The sequence below is a fragment of the Nicotiana sylvestris genome, chromosome 1, assembly GCF_000393655.2.
Source record: "Nicotiana sylvestris chromosome 1, ASM39365v2, whole genome shotgun sequence".
NCBI lineage: Eukaryota > Viridiplantae > Streptophyta > Magnoliopsida > Solanales > Solanaceae > Nicotiana > Nicotiana sylvestris.
In genome coordinates this window covers 79,077,992-79,094,923 of record NC_091057.1, presented here as the reverse complement: position 1 = coordinate 79,094,923, position 16,932 = coordinate 79,077,992, and positions in this window count along the sequence as shown.

The window sequence follows — 16,932 nt, the reverse complement described above, 5'->3', positions numbered from 1 at the left end:
CCGTACCATGGGTATATCAGGATCGAGCGGGGTTTCCTTTAATACCTTCCAGCTTCGAGGAGACGCCTATGAGTGGTGGCGCACCTATGAGTTAGACAGTCCGGATAAGGCTGCTTCATTGACTTGGACTCAATTTTCAAATCTGTTCATGAGACAGTATGTTCCTCAGAGCCTCAGGGATGCATGGCGCACAAAGTTTGAGCATTTGTGCTAGGGTGCTATGACTCTCTCAGAGTATGCTGTCTGTTACACTACTTTGGGTAGGTATGCACCATCCTTGGTTTCTACTGTTCGTGAGAGAGTTCACCGGTTTATTGAGGGCCTTATTCCCAACATCATGTCTAGCATGGCTCGTGAGTTGGAGATGGATATTTCTTATCAGCAGGCGGTGAGTATTTCTAGGAGGATTGAGGGTATGCATGCTAGGGAGAGAGAGGAGAGGGAGGCCAAGAGGTCTCGAGAGTCAGGCCATTATTCTGGTGCCCGTACCCGAACTGCAGGTCGTCATGGTAGTGGTTATATGAGTCATCCTATTCATTCAGCTCTTCCAGCAGCCAGTAGTGCTCCAGCTCCTCCTAGGCCTCAGGAGCCTTATTATGCACCTCCAGTTTCTAGCGCGCCTCTTGTACAGGGTGCTTTCAGAGGTCAGTCCAACAGACCTGGTCCGAGATAGTCACAGCCGCCACGTCCTCCCAGAGCTTGTTTTGAGTGTGGTGACACACGCCACGTGGTGAGGGATTGCCCTAGACTTGGGAGGAGTGCACCTCCACAGACTTCTCAACTATAGCGTGCCCCGCAGAGTTCACAGGCTATGATTACAGCTCCAGTTGCTACCCCACCTGCTCAGCCAGCTAGAGGTGGAGGTCAGGGAGGTAGAGGTCGCCCTAGAAAAGGGAGGCCAGGCCAGATACTATGCCCTTCCTGCCCGTACTGAGGCTGTTGCCTCCGATTCTGTCATCACAGGTATTATATTGGTTTGCCACAGAGATGCATCGGTTCTATTTGATCCAGGCTCTACTTACTCTTATGTGTCTTCTTATTTTTCTCCGCATTTGGGTGTATCTCGGGATTCTTTGAGTTCCCCTATTTATGTTTCTACTATTGTGGGAGATTCTCTTATTGTGGACCACGTCTATCGGTCGTGTTTTATTGCTCTTAGTGGTTTTGAGACCAGAGCCAATTTATTGTTGCTCAGCATGGTAGATTTTGATATTATCTTGGGCATGGACTGGTTGTCACCCCATTATGCTATTCTTGATTGTCACGCCAAAACTATAACGCTGGCTATGCTAGGTGTACTGCATGTTGAGTGGAGGGGTACTTTAGATCACACTCCCAGTAGAGTTATTTCCTTTCTTAAAGCTCAATGTATGGTTGAGAAGGGGTGTGACGCGTACTTAGCTTATGTGAGAGATGTCAGTATTGATACCCCTTCAGTTGATTCAGTCCCAGTAGTACGAGATTTTACCGATGTGTTTCCAGCTGATCTTCCAGGCATGCCGCCAGATAGAGATATTGATTTTGGCATTGATCTATTGTCGGGCACTCAGCCTATTTCTATTCCCTCGTATCATATGGCTCCTCTTGAGTTGAAGGAGTTGAAGGATCGGTTATAGGAATTACTTGATAAGGGTTTTATTCGGCCTAGTGTATCACCTTGGGTGCTCCTGTCTTGTTTGTGAAGAAAAAGGATGGTTCTATGCGTATGTGTATTGATTATCGCCAGTTGAACAAAGTGACAGTTAAGAACCGTTATCTTTTGCCTCGTATAGATGATCTGTTTGACCAGCTTCAGGGTGCACAGGTGCTTTCTAAGATTGATTTGCGCTCAGGTTACCATCAGTTGAAGATTCGGGATCCAGATATCCCGAAGACTACTTTCAGGACTCGGTATGGTCATTATGAGTTCCTTGTTATGTCATTTGGGCTGACCAATGCCCCAGCAGCCTTTATGCATTTGATGCACAGTGTGTTCCGGTCGTATCTTGACTCGTTCGTCATTGTCTTTATTGATGATATTCTGGTGTATTCCCAGAGTCGGGAAGATCATAAGCAGCACTAGAGGACTGTGCTTCAGACTCTGAGAGAGAAGAAGTTATATGCTAAGTTCTTGAAATGTGAGTTTTGTTGGATTCAGTGGCATTCTTAGGCCACGTGGTATCGAGTGAGGGCATTCAGGTGGATCCGAAGAAAATAGATGCCGTGTAGAGTTGGCCCAGACCATCCTCAGCTACAGAGATCTGTAGTTTCCTTGGTTTGGTGGGTTACTACCATCATTTTGTGGAGGGGTTCTTATCGAATGAAGCCCCCATGACCAGGTTGACCCAGAAGGGTGCTCCGTTCTAGTGGATGGAGGAGTGTGAGGCGAGCTTTCAAAAGCTCAAGACACCTTTGACCACAACCTCAATTTTGATATTGCCTACAGGTTCGGGGTCTTATACGGTCTATTGTGATGCCTTGAGGGTTGGCCTTGGAGCGGTGTTGATGTAGGATGGTAGGGTGATTACCTACACATCCAGACAATTGAAGATACATGAGAAGAACTACCCTGTTCACGACCTTGAGTTAGCTACCATTGTTCACGCCCTGAAGATTTGGCACCATTACTTATACGGTGTGCCTTGTGAGATTTATACTGACCATCGGAGCTTGCAGTACCTGTTCAAGCAAAAGGATCTAAATTTATGCCAGAGGAGGTGGTTAGAGTTGCTAAAAGTCTATGATATCACTATTCTGTATTACCCGGGCAAGGCCAATGTGGTGGCCGATGCTTTGAGTCGTCGGGCGGAGAATTTGGGAAGTTTGGCTTATTTATCGGCATCGGAGAGGCCTATGGCGATGGATATTCAGGCCTTAGCCAACCAGTTGTGAGATTGGATCTTTCGGAGCCCAGTCGGGTTCTAGCTTGTGTGGTTTCTCGGTCTTCCTTATTTGATCATATTAGGGAGCGACAGTATGATGACCCTCATTTGCTGTCCTCAAGGACAAGGTTCAGCACGGTGATGCCAGAGATGTGACTATTGGTGGTGATGGGGTATTGATGATGCAAGGTCGGATTTGTGTACCTAATATTGATGGGCTTTGGGAGTTGATTCTGGAGGAGGCCCATAGCTCGCGGTATTCCATTCATTCGGGTGCTGCGAAGATGTACCAGGATTTGAGACAGCACTATTGGTGGAGGCGGATGAAGAAAGATATAGTTGGATTCGTAGCTCGGTGCCTTAACTATCAACAGGTGAAGTATGAGCACTAGAGACCGGGTGGGTTACTTTAGCAGATAGAGATTCCGGAGTGGAAGTTTGAGCGGATCACCATGGACTTTGTAATTGGGCTCCCATGGACTTTGAAAAGGTTTGATGCTATTTGGGTGATTGTGGATCGGCTGACCAAGTCCGCTCATTTCCTTCCTGTGTATACTACTTATTCTTCGGAGTGGTTGGCGAAGATTTATATCCGGGAGGTTGTTCGTCTGCATGGTATTCCAGTGTCCATCATTTCAGATAGAGGTACTCAGTTCACATCACGGTTCTGGAGGGCTGTTCAGTAGGAGTTGGGTACTCGGATAGAGTTGAGTACAACATTTCACCCTCAGACGGACGGACAGTCCGAACGCACTATTTAGATTCTTGAGGATATGCTCCGTGCGTGTGTGATTGAGTTTGGAGGGTCTTGGGATCAATTCTTGTCATTGGCGGAGTTTGCTTACAACAACAGTTATTAGTCCAGCATTCAGATGGCACCGTATGAGGGATTATATGGTAGGCGATATAGATCTCCAGTGGGTTGGTTTGAGTCGGGTGAGGCTAGACTATTGGGCACAAACTTAGTTCAGGATGCTTTGGAGAAGGTTAAGGTGATGCAACATAGACTCCGTACAGCCCAGTCCAGACAGAAGAGTTACACGGACCGAAAGGTTCTTGATGTTTCCTATATGGTTGGAGAACGAGTTCTGCTTCGGATTTCGCTTATGAAGGGCATTATGAGATTCGGGAAGAAAGGAAAGTTGAGTCCGAGATTTATTGGCCCTTTTGAGATATTGAGGCCTGTTGGGAGGTTGTTTATGAGCTTGCCTTACCTCCCAGCTTGGCCGGAGTTCATCTGGTATTCCATATTCCATTGCACGTGTTGGATTTCAGTTCAGTCCAGTTGGACAAGGATCTATCTTATGTTGAGGAGCCAGTGGCAATATTGGACAGGCAGGTTAGAAAGCTGAGGTCAAAGAACATTGCATCCGTGAAAGTTTAGTGGTGGGGCCAGCCGGTCGAGGAGGCGACCTGGGAGACCGAGCAGGATATGCGCAGCCGTTACCCTCATCTTTTCACTACTTCAGGTATGTCTTTATGCTCGTTCGAGGATGAACGAATGTTTAAGTGTAGGAGGATGTGACGACCCGACCGGTCGTCTTAAGAATTAACGCCCTGATCCCCTATTAACTGCTTTCTCCAAGTTTATTTCTACTATTTTGATTTGCCGGGATGTCCGGTGACGAGTTTCGGAGAGTTTTGGGACACTTAGTCCCTAAATGAGAGCTTAAGTGTTGGAAAGTTGGCCGTAGTTGGAACAGTGTGAAGACAGCCTCGGAATGGAAATCCGATGGTTCTTTTAGCTCCGTTGGGTGATTTCTGGGTTAGGAGCGTGTTCGGATTGTGTTTTGGAGGTCCATAGCTAATTTAGGCTTGAAATGCCGAAAGTTGAAGTTTTGAAGTTTCCGGTTCGATAGTGAGATTTTGGTCCGAGGGTCGGAATGGAATTTCGAAAGTTAGAGTAGCTCCGTAGTGCTTAATGTGACATGTGTGCAAAATTTCAAGTCATTCGGACGAGGTTTGATAGACTTTTTGATCGAAAGCGTATTTTTAGAGTTTTTGGAATTCTTAGGCTTGAATCCAATGAGAAATAGGTGGTTTGTTATTGTTTTGTGCGTTCCGAAGGTTGGAACAAGTTCGAATAAGGTTTTAGGATATGTTGGTATGTTTGGTTGAGTTCCCGGGGGCCTCGGGTGTGTTTCGGATGCTCAACGGACCAATTTTGGACTTTGAAAGATTGCAGATTTTATGTTGTTGTGTTGCAGAGAAAACATTCATCGCGTTCGCGAGGGGGTCTCGCATTCGCATAGAGCATCTAGGAGAAATAGCTGAAATGTGCTTCGCATTTGCGATGATGTCCCGTGTTCGCGAAGGTAAGGACCCATTGGTCTTCGCGTTCGCGGCATGGTCCTCGCGTTCGTATATGGTCTGCCAGTGTAAGCTACGCATTCGCGAAAGAGGAAATTGGCCAGCAGGACTTTTGTGCATCGCGCTCGCGATAGTAGCCTCGCGTTCGCGAAGGAGGAATTACCTGGCAGATATAAGATTTCAAAATCGAGGGTTTAGCCATTTTTATCAAAACTTAAGCTTGGGAGCTCGGATTTGAGCGAGACTTTGAGGGATTTTCAAAGATATCGATTGGGTAACGATTCTAGACTCCTTTTTGCTTGTAACCCATTAATCTAAACATGAATTCATCCTTTAATTTCGAAATTGGTATGAAAATTGGGGAAAAGTTCTTAGACGAAGAAATTGAGTTTTGATTAGGGGTTTGACATCGGATTTGGATAATTTTGGTATGGTTAGACTTGTGAGAGTTTGAGGATACTGAAACTATAAATTTTACCCGATTCTGATACGTGGGCCCGAGGGGCGTTTTGGTTGTTTTACCTAATTTCGCTTATTAGCTTAGAATTTAATTGTAGAATAAGTTACTTAAAGTGTTATTTACATTATGCGATTGAATTGAATAGATTTAGGTCATTTGGAGTCGAGTACTTGTGGCAAGAGCGTGGTTTCGGGTTGACTTTGAGCCTCGAGGTAAGTGACTTGTCTAACCTTGTGTGGGGGACCTTCCCCTTAGGATATGATATATTTGATAATTGAAATATGTTGTACGTGAGGTGACGAGCGCGTACTTGAGCTAATTGTTGAAAATTCGATTTTTTTCCTTAAGAATTTCAATTGAGTTCTTCTTTTCCTGTTTTATTCTACTTGTGAATTTAGCCTGTTGCTAGTTTAGAAAAGCATATTTAGTTGACTTAATTGCCTAATTGCTTAAACTGCCTTAATTGCATTACGTGAAGCATGCTAGGCTAGAATTAACTGTTTACTTGGTACGAAATTTAGCTTAATTGGGTATTCTTGTGTTGTTGCTGTGTGTTTTTACTTTGGGACTACGGGACAGCATCCCGGGAGATCCCCTGTACTTATTTATGATCTAAACTGAGGTGCGGGATACCAAGAGATCCTCGGGATACCGAGAGATCCCTAGCATATATTGAGGATACCAAGAGATACTCGGGATACCAAGAGATCCCTAGCATATATTGAGGATACCAAGAGATACTCGGGATACCAAGAGATCCCTAGCATATATTGAAGATACCAAAAGATCCTCGGGATACCAAGAGATCCCCGGTTATCATCCTTGTTATGTGTGGTACTTCCTTGTGGTTTGCCTTCATCTTTATTTCTGTTATTGTACTCTTATTATCCTGTATAGATTCTTACTGTAGATTCTCAATTGCACTACTTATCTTATCTTGTCATCTTTATATTTTATTTAACCTCAGTAGAGCCCTGACCTTCCTCGTCACTACCCAACCGAGGTTAGGCTTGGCACTTACTGAGTGTCGCTGTGGTGTACTCATGCCCCTTCTGCGTATGTTTTTCATGTGCAGATCTAGGTATCGCTACTCAGTCCTATCATCCTTGAGGAGGCGACTGCTATAGAGACTTCGAGTTATATTTGCCGCGTCCGCAGACCGAGAAGTCCCTTTCTTTTCCTGCTTTTAGTATTTAGCCCTTCTGTATTTTTCTATTATTATTAGACATTCCGAAGTTAGAGCTATGTAGTATTGATCTTAGCTTGTGATTCGTGGGCATCCGGGTCTTGAATTTATGTATCAGTATTGAGAGATAAATATGGTGTAAGCCGAGTGGCACATTTAAACAATGTTACTACTTTATTTCCGTTTTAAATTGTTTTACTTTCGCAAATTTTGGTTTTCTTCCGCAAAATATGCTTACCTAGTCGTAGAGACTAGGTTCCATCATGATGGTTTGCGGAGGGCGAACCGGGGTCGTGACAAATATTTTGAGAAATAGAGAAAATGTAAGGATAAAATAGCAAAAAAAAATTATTGTGATGACCCGATAGGTCATCTCATTTTAAACTCCAATTCAGTATTCCGAAGCCTTAAATATCTCATTTTAGACTTTCTTGATTTACGTGCGTAGTCTGGATGTCTTTCTAGAAGGCTTATATGTTAAAAACTGATAAAAAAAAGAATTTTGCCTTAAAAATTAATTTGAGTTGACTTTGGTCAACATTTTGAGTAAACAGATTTGGATTCGTATTTTACGGTTCCGGTGGGTCCGTATCAAAATATGGGTCTGAACGTATGGCCGGAATCGAATTCGGAGGTCCCTAGCTCGAGTTATGAATTTTTGTTGAAAATTGAAAGTCTGAAAGTTTAATGATTTTTAAGAATTGATTGATGTTTGGTCTTGTTGATATCGGAGCCCGGTACATGTCCATTATAATATTTATGACTTATATGTGAAATTTGGAGAGAAATGGAGTTGATTTGACGTAATTCGGACGCCCAGTTGTGAAAATAAAAGTTTCAAAGTTTTCTTGAAAATGTCATTTGATTTGGTGTCCAATTCGTAGTTCTAGGTGTTCTTTGAGCGATTTGATTGCACGAGTAGATTCATATGATTTCTTTAACTAGTGTGCACTTTTGGTTTAGAGCCCCGAGGGCTCGATTGAGTTTCAGATAGGTTACGAAGTAAAAAATTGAGCTTAGAACTCAGCTGGTGTATCAGATTTGCAGACTTCGCATTTACGAGGTCTGGCTCGCAAATGCGAGCCTTGCATTTGCAAAGAGACCATCGCATTTGCAAGCAGTGGGGCTGGGGGTGGACCTTCACAATTGCGAAGCTCTGGATCGCATTTGCGATCATCACAGGCCACATTTGCGAACACTGGTTCGCATATGTGATGACAACAGGCCTAGGACATCTTTCGCATTTGCGAAGTATTGTTCGCATTTGCGGGGTTTGCGTTAGCGAACCCCAGGTCGCAAATGCGATATTTGCAGCTGATCAAATAGTTAGAAAAATGAGATTTTCACTCATTCTTCAAATTTTCAAAACAAGAAAACCTTAGGGGCGATTTTTCTAAGACTTTTTCTTCTCCAAATCATTGGTAAGTGATTCTAACCCATTTTCTTTCAATTTTTCATTACATTTCACAAGTTTTAAACCTAAAATCTAGTGTTTTCATGGTGGAAATTTGGGAGTTTGGATAGAATTAGGAATTTTTGAAAAATTGAGACTTAGACCTCAAATTGGGGTCGGATTCCAAATAAATTACATAACTGAGCTCGGGGGTGAATGGGTAATCGGGTTTTGGTCCGAATTTCGGGTTTGGACCAAATGGGCCCGGGAGTTGACTTTTGTTGAAATTTTCAATAATGACTTAAATTGAATCTTTTGGAATCGTGGGTGATTCCTAAGGCTTATTTTGAATCGATTGGTTGATAATTTGTAAGATATTATTGGTTCGGAGGCTTGTTTGAAAGGAAAACCATGGTTGAGCTTTGAGTGGTCTTTGAAGTGAGGTAAGTGTTGTGTATAGCCTTGACTTGAGAAAATTAGGAACCCTCGGACTATGTGCTATGTGATTCTCATGTGAGCGGCATATATGCAAGGTGACTAGTGCTTATACGCCGCCGAATTATCTGTTTTCCCTGATTTTCCATTCTTCCTTAATTATTTCCTTCCCTGTCTTAACAGTTTTATGCTCTAAATGCTTTCCATGCTTAACTGCTACTTGTTAATCAATATCTTCTCCTATTAACAATGTTAGTTCTTCCATATTTTCATGATTCCCGGTTATTTGCTTAAATGTACTTGCTTGCACCTTCTAGAGTCAGTTGCTGGATCGGTCTCGCTGTGTAGTATTACTCGTGTAGATTTCTTTACTGTACAAGTTCCCTATTGGTCCAATTTTGTATTTATTGATCGCAAAGGGTTTGTGGTTGAACTATTGATTTGGTTGTGCTTTGAGTAATTGGTACTTATATGGTAGGATCGGTCTACACGCCGTAGCAGGTGTAATAAAGGTGGGTTAATGTGATGGAACAAAGGTGAATATGTACTATATGGTGGGATCGGGTTGCACTCCGCAATAGGTGCAATAAGGGTGGATTGATATGGCGAAATAAAGGTGAACTATGATACTAATATTGCTATATGGTGGGATCGGGTTTCGCGTCGCAACATATTTATATATATAATCTCTGTTGTTGATGCTATTACGGTGAAATAAGGGAGACTTCTGTGTTGTATGGTGGGATCGGGTTGCACACCGCAACAACCTATATGTTTCCATTTCTTGAGCTGCGTTGGTTTCTGATATTTTTATTTGAACAGTTAGAGATTGGTAATTCTGAACGACACTGGTTTATTCTTGAGGCTGTGATTATTAGTCTCAGTTGACTATTTAATTCTGTTTAGTATTTCTAGTTTTCTGTCATATATATATATATATATATATATATACTGCGTACAGGTTGTAGTGTAAGTGACCCGTGATGATAATCTATAATTACGTATTTTAGTTGTTTATTACACTCTAATGTACTGCACTTTAATTGAGTTTTAGCTTTAATCGCTAGTGTTTTGCACTAATTGTATATTTTATGCCTTACAGGAGTGATTCCAAGCTATGTAGATATTATAGAATGAATTCAAGTGATTTGGAGATTTGAAGTCTGAGTAAAAGCCCAAGGAATTAAAACTGGATCATGTTCGGGGATCAATAGATGATAGTTAAGAACGAAATGGAGAATCAAGCGGGCATATGATGCATTGTCTAGTAAAATGCACATAACTTTTCTCTCAGAACTCTGTTTGGACTCTACAGTTTATCGTTTGAAAGTTATTTGAAAAGGCTACAACTTTCATGTTTTGCATTTTTGCGAATTCCCAACACCGTGGCACATGGTGCGGTGCGGAGCGCGGCGCTCCTTTGGAAATTTCCTGCAGCCTGTCAGAATCAGCTCTCTAAACTTCCCCACAAGCACACAGCGTGATGCGTTGCCCCATACAAAGCACTTGTGCAAATTTTACAGAGCCAGAGTCCTAATTCGCGCGGGAGAAGGCAGTTTCGTCTGGGCCCGACCCAACTTTGTATAAATACATGAAAAATGGTATTTTAAGGACGGGAGTACTGACTTTTGACACACTTTGGACCTAAGGAGGCTAAGGAGACCTGGGATTCAACCTAAAGAGGCAAGAACACACTAGGAGTAAGGCGGAGAATTCTTCTACGAGTTTTTTACTTCCTTCTTCCTATTTTTATTATTGGTTATGAATTCTAGTATCGTAGTTATGCATACTATTATGAATAGCTAATTTGTTATCTAGGGTTTTGATGGAACCTACTGGAGGATGATTTTCCTGTTATGTTAATATAGATTTTCTCTACCCTAGGGTAGGGGTAAGATCTACGTACACACGACCATTCCCATACCCTACTAGTGGGATTATACTGGGTTATTATTGTTGTTAATATAGATTTGCTGTAGTATTTTCTCTATTTGTTCAACTACATTATTATTGTGGTTGGTTGAAGAGCTTTCAATCGTCTGTGCCTATTTAGTGTGTCTTAATCGGGAGAGAGTGCATAGTTAGGTATTTGTTGAACAACATCACTCCTAACGTATATGAGGGATCAATACGAAGGGTTTGTACCTTGGGTGCGATCCGAGTGAGCCGTACTTAATGCCAGCTTGTCTTGTCTCTAACCCTTAGTATCTTTAGTTATTAATTTACTATTTTAATTTGTTAGTTAATTAGTTAAACACAAGAATCTTAATATCTATAAGTTAGGAATTATTCAAGCTTGTCTTCTTGGTGACAGTGAAGAACTGTAGCTAAGCGTTAATTCACTGTGGGATTCGACTTTGGACTTGTAAACCGAATTATATTTGCAACGACCGCTTAGTCCTTTTTATAAGGCATAGTTGGGCGTGATCAAATTTTGGAACCGTTGTCGTGGATCTAACGGTGTAGCTGTAGGTGTAGATATTGCTAGGTTTCAAGTTTGAACTTTTATTTTATTTTATTTTTTGTATTTGATTTGTTTTAATTTTTTTCTTTTCATTTTACTTATTGATTTGAGAATATGGCATCTTGGAATTATGAGAGTTTTGATGTTGGTAATTCTACTTTGATCCTCTTAATGCTTATTGTAGAGGAAACCACCCATGGCAAAATTATCAAAATATTTCCGAAAGTGAGTTTTGTGCACCAACTCAATCTTATGTGTGGAATGTGTGTGATATATGTGGTGGTCAAGATGGTCACTTTCATGGTTCTGATTATATGTCTTATCATCCCCCAATCCCTTACTATGATGGTTCTACTTTTTCTAGTGAAGTTAATAGGATCAAAGAACCCTGGGAAGCTGACCTGAAGAAGATCGAAGATATATTAAAGCTGACCATGGATATGTTAAAGTGCCATGCGAAACAATATGATGAGAAACCACAGCAGATACAAAGGCAAGAGGTAACTATTCACAACTTGGAGGCTCAAGCGAATAAATTAATTAAACCTTGTAAAGCGCAACAAGTTGACATTGTGGATAGTAGCCAATATGAGCATGAATTGGCTGCAAAAATTGCCATTATACTGGAGGATTTTAAAAAATACGGGGATGAGCTAGAGGAGAAGGTCAGAGTAGAACACCAACAATCAATCGAACTAAATTTTGAGGATGCCGATGTCGTAGAAGATATACTAGAGTCAACCAAGGATATTGAGGATACATATTTAGTTGACTCTAGTGTCATTAGTGTTGACGATGTTGACAATCCCAATATTTATGTAGTTGAGCGCATTGGTCCACACTCCAAGTATTTTTCCACATTGTATTTGGAAGATGATACATAAATAGAGCCATCCGAGCCACTTGAAGAGTCAAGGACTAAGGAACAAGATGCCTACATTCTAGAATTCTTCGTGACAGAAAGTCGGGAATACACATCTCATCCAAAGGCCAAGAAGTGCAGAATACTACATTGTTTTATTGGGCCAGTCAAATTCATTCTACCACCCCAGGAGCATGATCATAGAGCAGAATCAAAACTTGGGGTCTAATTCATAAGTTCGAAGTGGAGGCAGAAAGTGATTCACGTCGGGTCGCGGCGTTAAATCAAGCGCTGGGAGGCAACTCAGCTTTACTACTTTCTTTTATTTTTATTTTTTTATTATTGTATTATTTTTATAGTGTCGATTTTGGATTTTCTAGGAGCATGGAAAGCAAAGCTATTAGAAGGGTGCAACAACAAACCATATGGTCGGAACTAAGTGTGAGGTACCTGCATGAAGGACCAAGCCTGGAAGAAGTCTGAGTACCCCATGAGCTGCTAGTGCTTCGGCCTTTGGCCTACTAGGAAATTTTTTTTACCCTCTTATTAGTATGGTGTGCATTTGTGACAATGCATAATTTTAAGTGTAGGGTGAGGAGATTGTCTGGGTGACTTTCTATGTTATTTTAGTTGTGTTAGTTTAATTAATTATTTTTTTTCCTTGAGAGATTTAAGTCTAAAAAAAAGATTTTCTTTATAGGTAGTGTAGTAATTCCCCCTTATTTTTTCTTTGAGCCGCGGTTCTTTTTCAAGGGTTTTGTTTGAACCGGGTGTAGTTAAATTTTTTTTTGGAATAGGAGACATTGTCTTGTGTTTTGAATTGAAGCAATATCTCTTGACTTTGTTATGCCTTGAGAATAGTGAGTACTTTGGTTGTGACACATAGGCTCAGTTTTTTACTCTAGTATAAGCACTTTAAATCGTATGATCTTAAATTTACTTAACTACTTTGACTAGAGTGTCTTGATGAGTCCAATCCTAAGTGAGTTATGTGCCATGTGTGTAAGGTTTTGTGTTATTCTGTGCATTGCATTTGATATCTAGAACTTTCCCGTGTGTTTGCAAAGCGAAATAGTAGTTTTGTTTAGTCTTGGAAGTGATATAGGCGTTTCTTTGTTGAGCCAGATATGTATATTTTACCCGCCTAATTATTATGTATTGTAGTTAACCCCTTTGAGCCTGTAATCCTGTTTCTTTGTCAACCACATTACAAGTCTTACCCAATTATTTGAATTAGCCATCTATTTGAACCTTTTCACCTCTCATGAGCACTTGAATTATTATGAACGTTGTAAAAGTTAAAGTGTGGGGTGGTTGGTTTGGCTTTTGAGTGGAACTAATGAAATAAAGAGAACGATGCACTGTTTTGAAAATTAAGAGCCACTTGAATTGGAAAAGAAAAAGAAAAGAAAGAAAAATATAGTTTTCTTTTTGTGAAAATATTATTTGATAAGTGGCGGTTCTTGATGTGATTATGCTTAAAGAAGTATGAGGTAATATACATTGATGTGAAGGTGCAGTTTTGGCTTGACATAAGTGGGGTTTTAAATGTTAAAATGTATGTATTAAAGTATTTAGGGAGGTGTAGTCACTCTTATATCTAAATGTATCATACCCGTCCCTCAGCCTACATTACAACAAAATAAAGTCCTACTTGATCCTATACTTAATGAGCTCGATTAATAGAGTAATACACTATGAGCAAGCCTATGGTGCATCTTTTGTAGCATACGAATGTTATTTCTGAGAGTGAATAAATTCTTTCTATCTTGAGCTCCTAATTGTTCTTATATTTTATTGTGTGTGAAACTATTCTCTTTTGTTGTGTGAGGGCACGTGATCCATGAAGGAAAGGTAATGTCATTGACCTCCATGTTAGAGTAAGTGAGTGAGTTGTGAATAATGCGTGGTACTTGTAAGTCAAATCTTGAGGTGAAGATGTTACACTTTTGTGCTTATTCTATTTTAAATATTCTTGGTGTGTTGATTTAGGAAAATTACTTTAAAAGGTCTTGTCTATATAAAGTGTAGTTTGATTGCTCGAGGGCGAGCAATAGTTTAAGTGTGGGATATTGATGATAGGCTATAATTACGTATTTTAGTCGCTTATTACACTCTAATTTACTGCACTTTAATTGAGTTTGAGCTTTAATCGCTAGTGTTTTGCACTAATTGTGTATTTTATGCCTTATATGAGTGATTTCGATCTATATAGATATTACAAAATAAATTTAAGTGACTTGGAGCTTTGAAGTCTGAGTAAAAGCCCGAGGAATCAAGACGGGATCGTGTTCGGGGATCAATAGATGATATTTAAGAACGAAACAGAGAATCGAGCGGGTATACGGCGCATTGTCTAGTAAAATATACATAACTTTTCGCTCAAAACTCCGTTTGGGATCCAAAATATATCGTTGGAAAGCTTTTTAAAAGGGCTACAACTTTCATGTTTTACATTTTTGCGAATCCCCATTACCTAGGTGCATGGTGAGGCGGCCCCGCGGTGCACCTGTGGAAATTTCCTGCAGCCTGTCAGAATTAGCTCTCTGAACTTCCCCAAAAGCACACCACATGGAGCGTCGCCCCATGCGGCATGCCTATGCAAATTTTACAAATTTAGAGTCCTATTTCATGCGGGAGAAGGTATTTTCGTCTGGGCCTGACCCTACTTGGTATAAATACAAGAAAAAGTACTATTTTAAGGACGGGAGTACTGATTTTTGACACACTTTGGACCTAAGGAGGCTAAGGAGACCTGGGATTCGACCTAAGGAGGCAAGAACACACTAGGAGCAAGATGGAGAATTCTTCTATGAGTTTTTCACTTCCTTCTTCCTATTTTCATTATTGGTTATGAATTCTAGTATCGTAGTTATGCATACTATTATGAATAGCTAATTTGTTATCTAGGGTTTTGATGGAACCTATTGGAGGATGATTTTCCTGTTACGTTAATATAGATTTGCTGTAGGATTTTCTCTATTTGTTCAACTATATTATTATTGTGGTTGGTTGAAGAGTTCTTAATCAACTGTGCCTATTTAGTGTGTGTTACTAGGGAGAGAGTGCATATTTAGATATTTTTTGAACAACATCACTCCTAACGTATATGAGTGATCAATTCGAAGGGTTTAAAGGTGGGTTTAAACGTATATGAGGGATCAATTCATTATTGGCAATGACTGCTTAGTCCTTTTTATAAGGCATAGTTGGGCGTGATCAACCCGACTTTGCCTCGTCACTATTTCGTCGAGGTTAGGCTCGACACTTACCAGTACATGGGGTCAGTTATCTGATACTACACTCTGCACTATGTGCATATTTTGGAGTCAGTCGTAGCGGTGGCTACTAGATAGCTCGGATCGGATAGTTTCGGAGACTTGAGGTATGGTTGTTTAGCACTCCCAGCCCCTGGAGTCCCATTTCCCTTTCTATTTAGCGGTGTATTTTCATTCAGACAGCTTTGTATTTATTTCATATCATTGTATGTACTATTCTAGTAGCTCGTGCACTCGTGACACCGGATTCAGGGATTGGTAGTAGATGTTTATAGTCTTAGATTATGCATTTATATCTCAGTTTACTTTAGTTATCTCAGTTATTTCTCATTAATTAACTCAACTATTAAAAATGGATAATATGTTCTAACGTTGGCTTTCCTAGCAAGTGAATTGTTAGGAGCCATCACAATCCTGATGATGGGAATTCTGGATCGTGACAAGTTGGTATCAGAGCACTAGGTTACATAGGTCTCATGAGTCACAGGTAAACTTAGTAGATTTTGGAGGATCGGTACGGAGACGTCTGTACTTATCTTCCAGAGGCTATGGAGTTAGGAACAGTTTCACTTTTATTCTTTTTTATCGTGCAATTTTATTCTATCATTGCTTATTGAACCCTTCTATTCTGTTCTCTCACAGATGGCGAGAATGCGTACCGCATCTTTAGTTGAGCAGAAGCTATAGCCCCCAGTGGCAGCTCCTACGAGGGGTAGAGGTCGAGTCTGAGGTTGTGCCAGAGGCCGAGGTAGGGCTCAGCCCAGAGCTCGAGCAGCAAAACCAGCAGTGGAGCCTCCGATGGAATTTGACGAGGAGGTTCCAGCCTACGTCATGCCTGTCGAACCAGCTCAGGTCCCCGAGGGGTTCATCGCCACCCTAGTGCTTCAGGATGCTTTGGTCCATTTGGTGGGCCTTATGGAGAGTGTGGCTCAGGTCGGTACATTTCCTGTAGTACCAGCCGTCTCTTAGGCTGGGGAAGAAGCATAGACTCCCTCTACTCACACTCCGGAGCAGATGGCTCCCCAGTTTCAGACTCCAGCAGCCCAGCCATTTGGGGTAGTTCAGCCGAGTGTTACGGCACAGGCCGATGATGGATCAACTATATCTTTTGAGGCTTTATGGAGATTAGACAAGTTTACTAAGCTCTTTCCAGTTCACTTTAGTGGTGCATCTTCAAAGGACCCCCAGGATTATCTTGACAACTGTCATGAGGTGCTACGGAACATGGGTATATTGGAGACCAATAGGGTCGATTTTGCTGCATTTCAGTTGTCGGGTTCCACCAAGAAATGATGGAGGGATTATGTGTTGACCAGACCTGCTGGGTCGCCTACTCTTACTTGGGACCAGTTTTCTCAACTATTTTTTGAGAAGTTCCTTCCTATCACTGAGAGAGAGAGAGAGTTATCACAAGCAGTTCGAGCTCCTATAGTAGGGTAATATGATCGTCACCTAGTATGAGACCCGCTTTGTGGACTTATCCCATCATGATATCCTTCTGCTTCTTACCGAGAGAGAGAGAGAGAGGGTGAAGAGGTTTATTGAGGGACTCGCTCAACCTATCAATTTGCAGATGGCAAAGGAGATCGAGAGTGAGATTTCTTTTCAGACGGCTGCCAATGTCGTCATGCGAATCGAGGTTGTTCTTTAACAGGAAAGAGGGAAGGGGTCAGATAAAAGGCC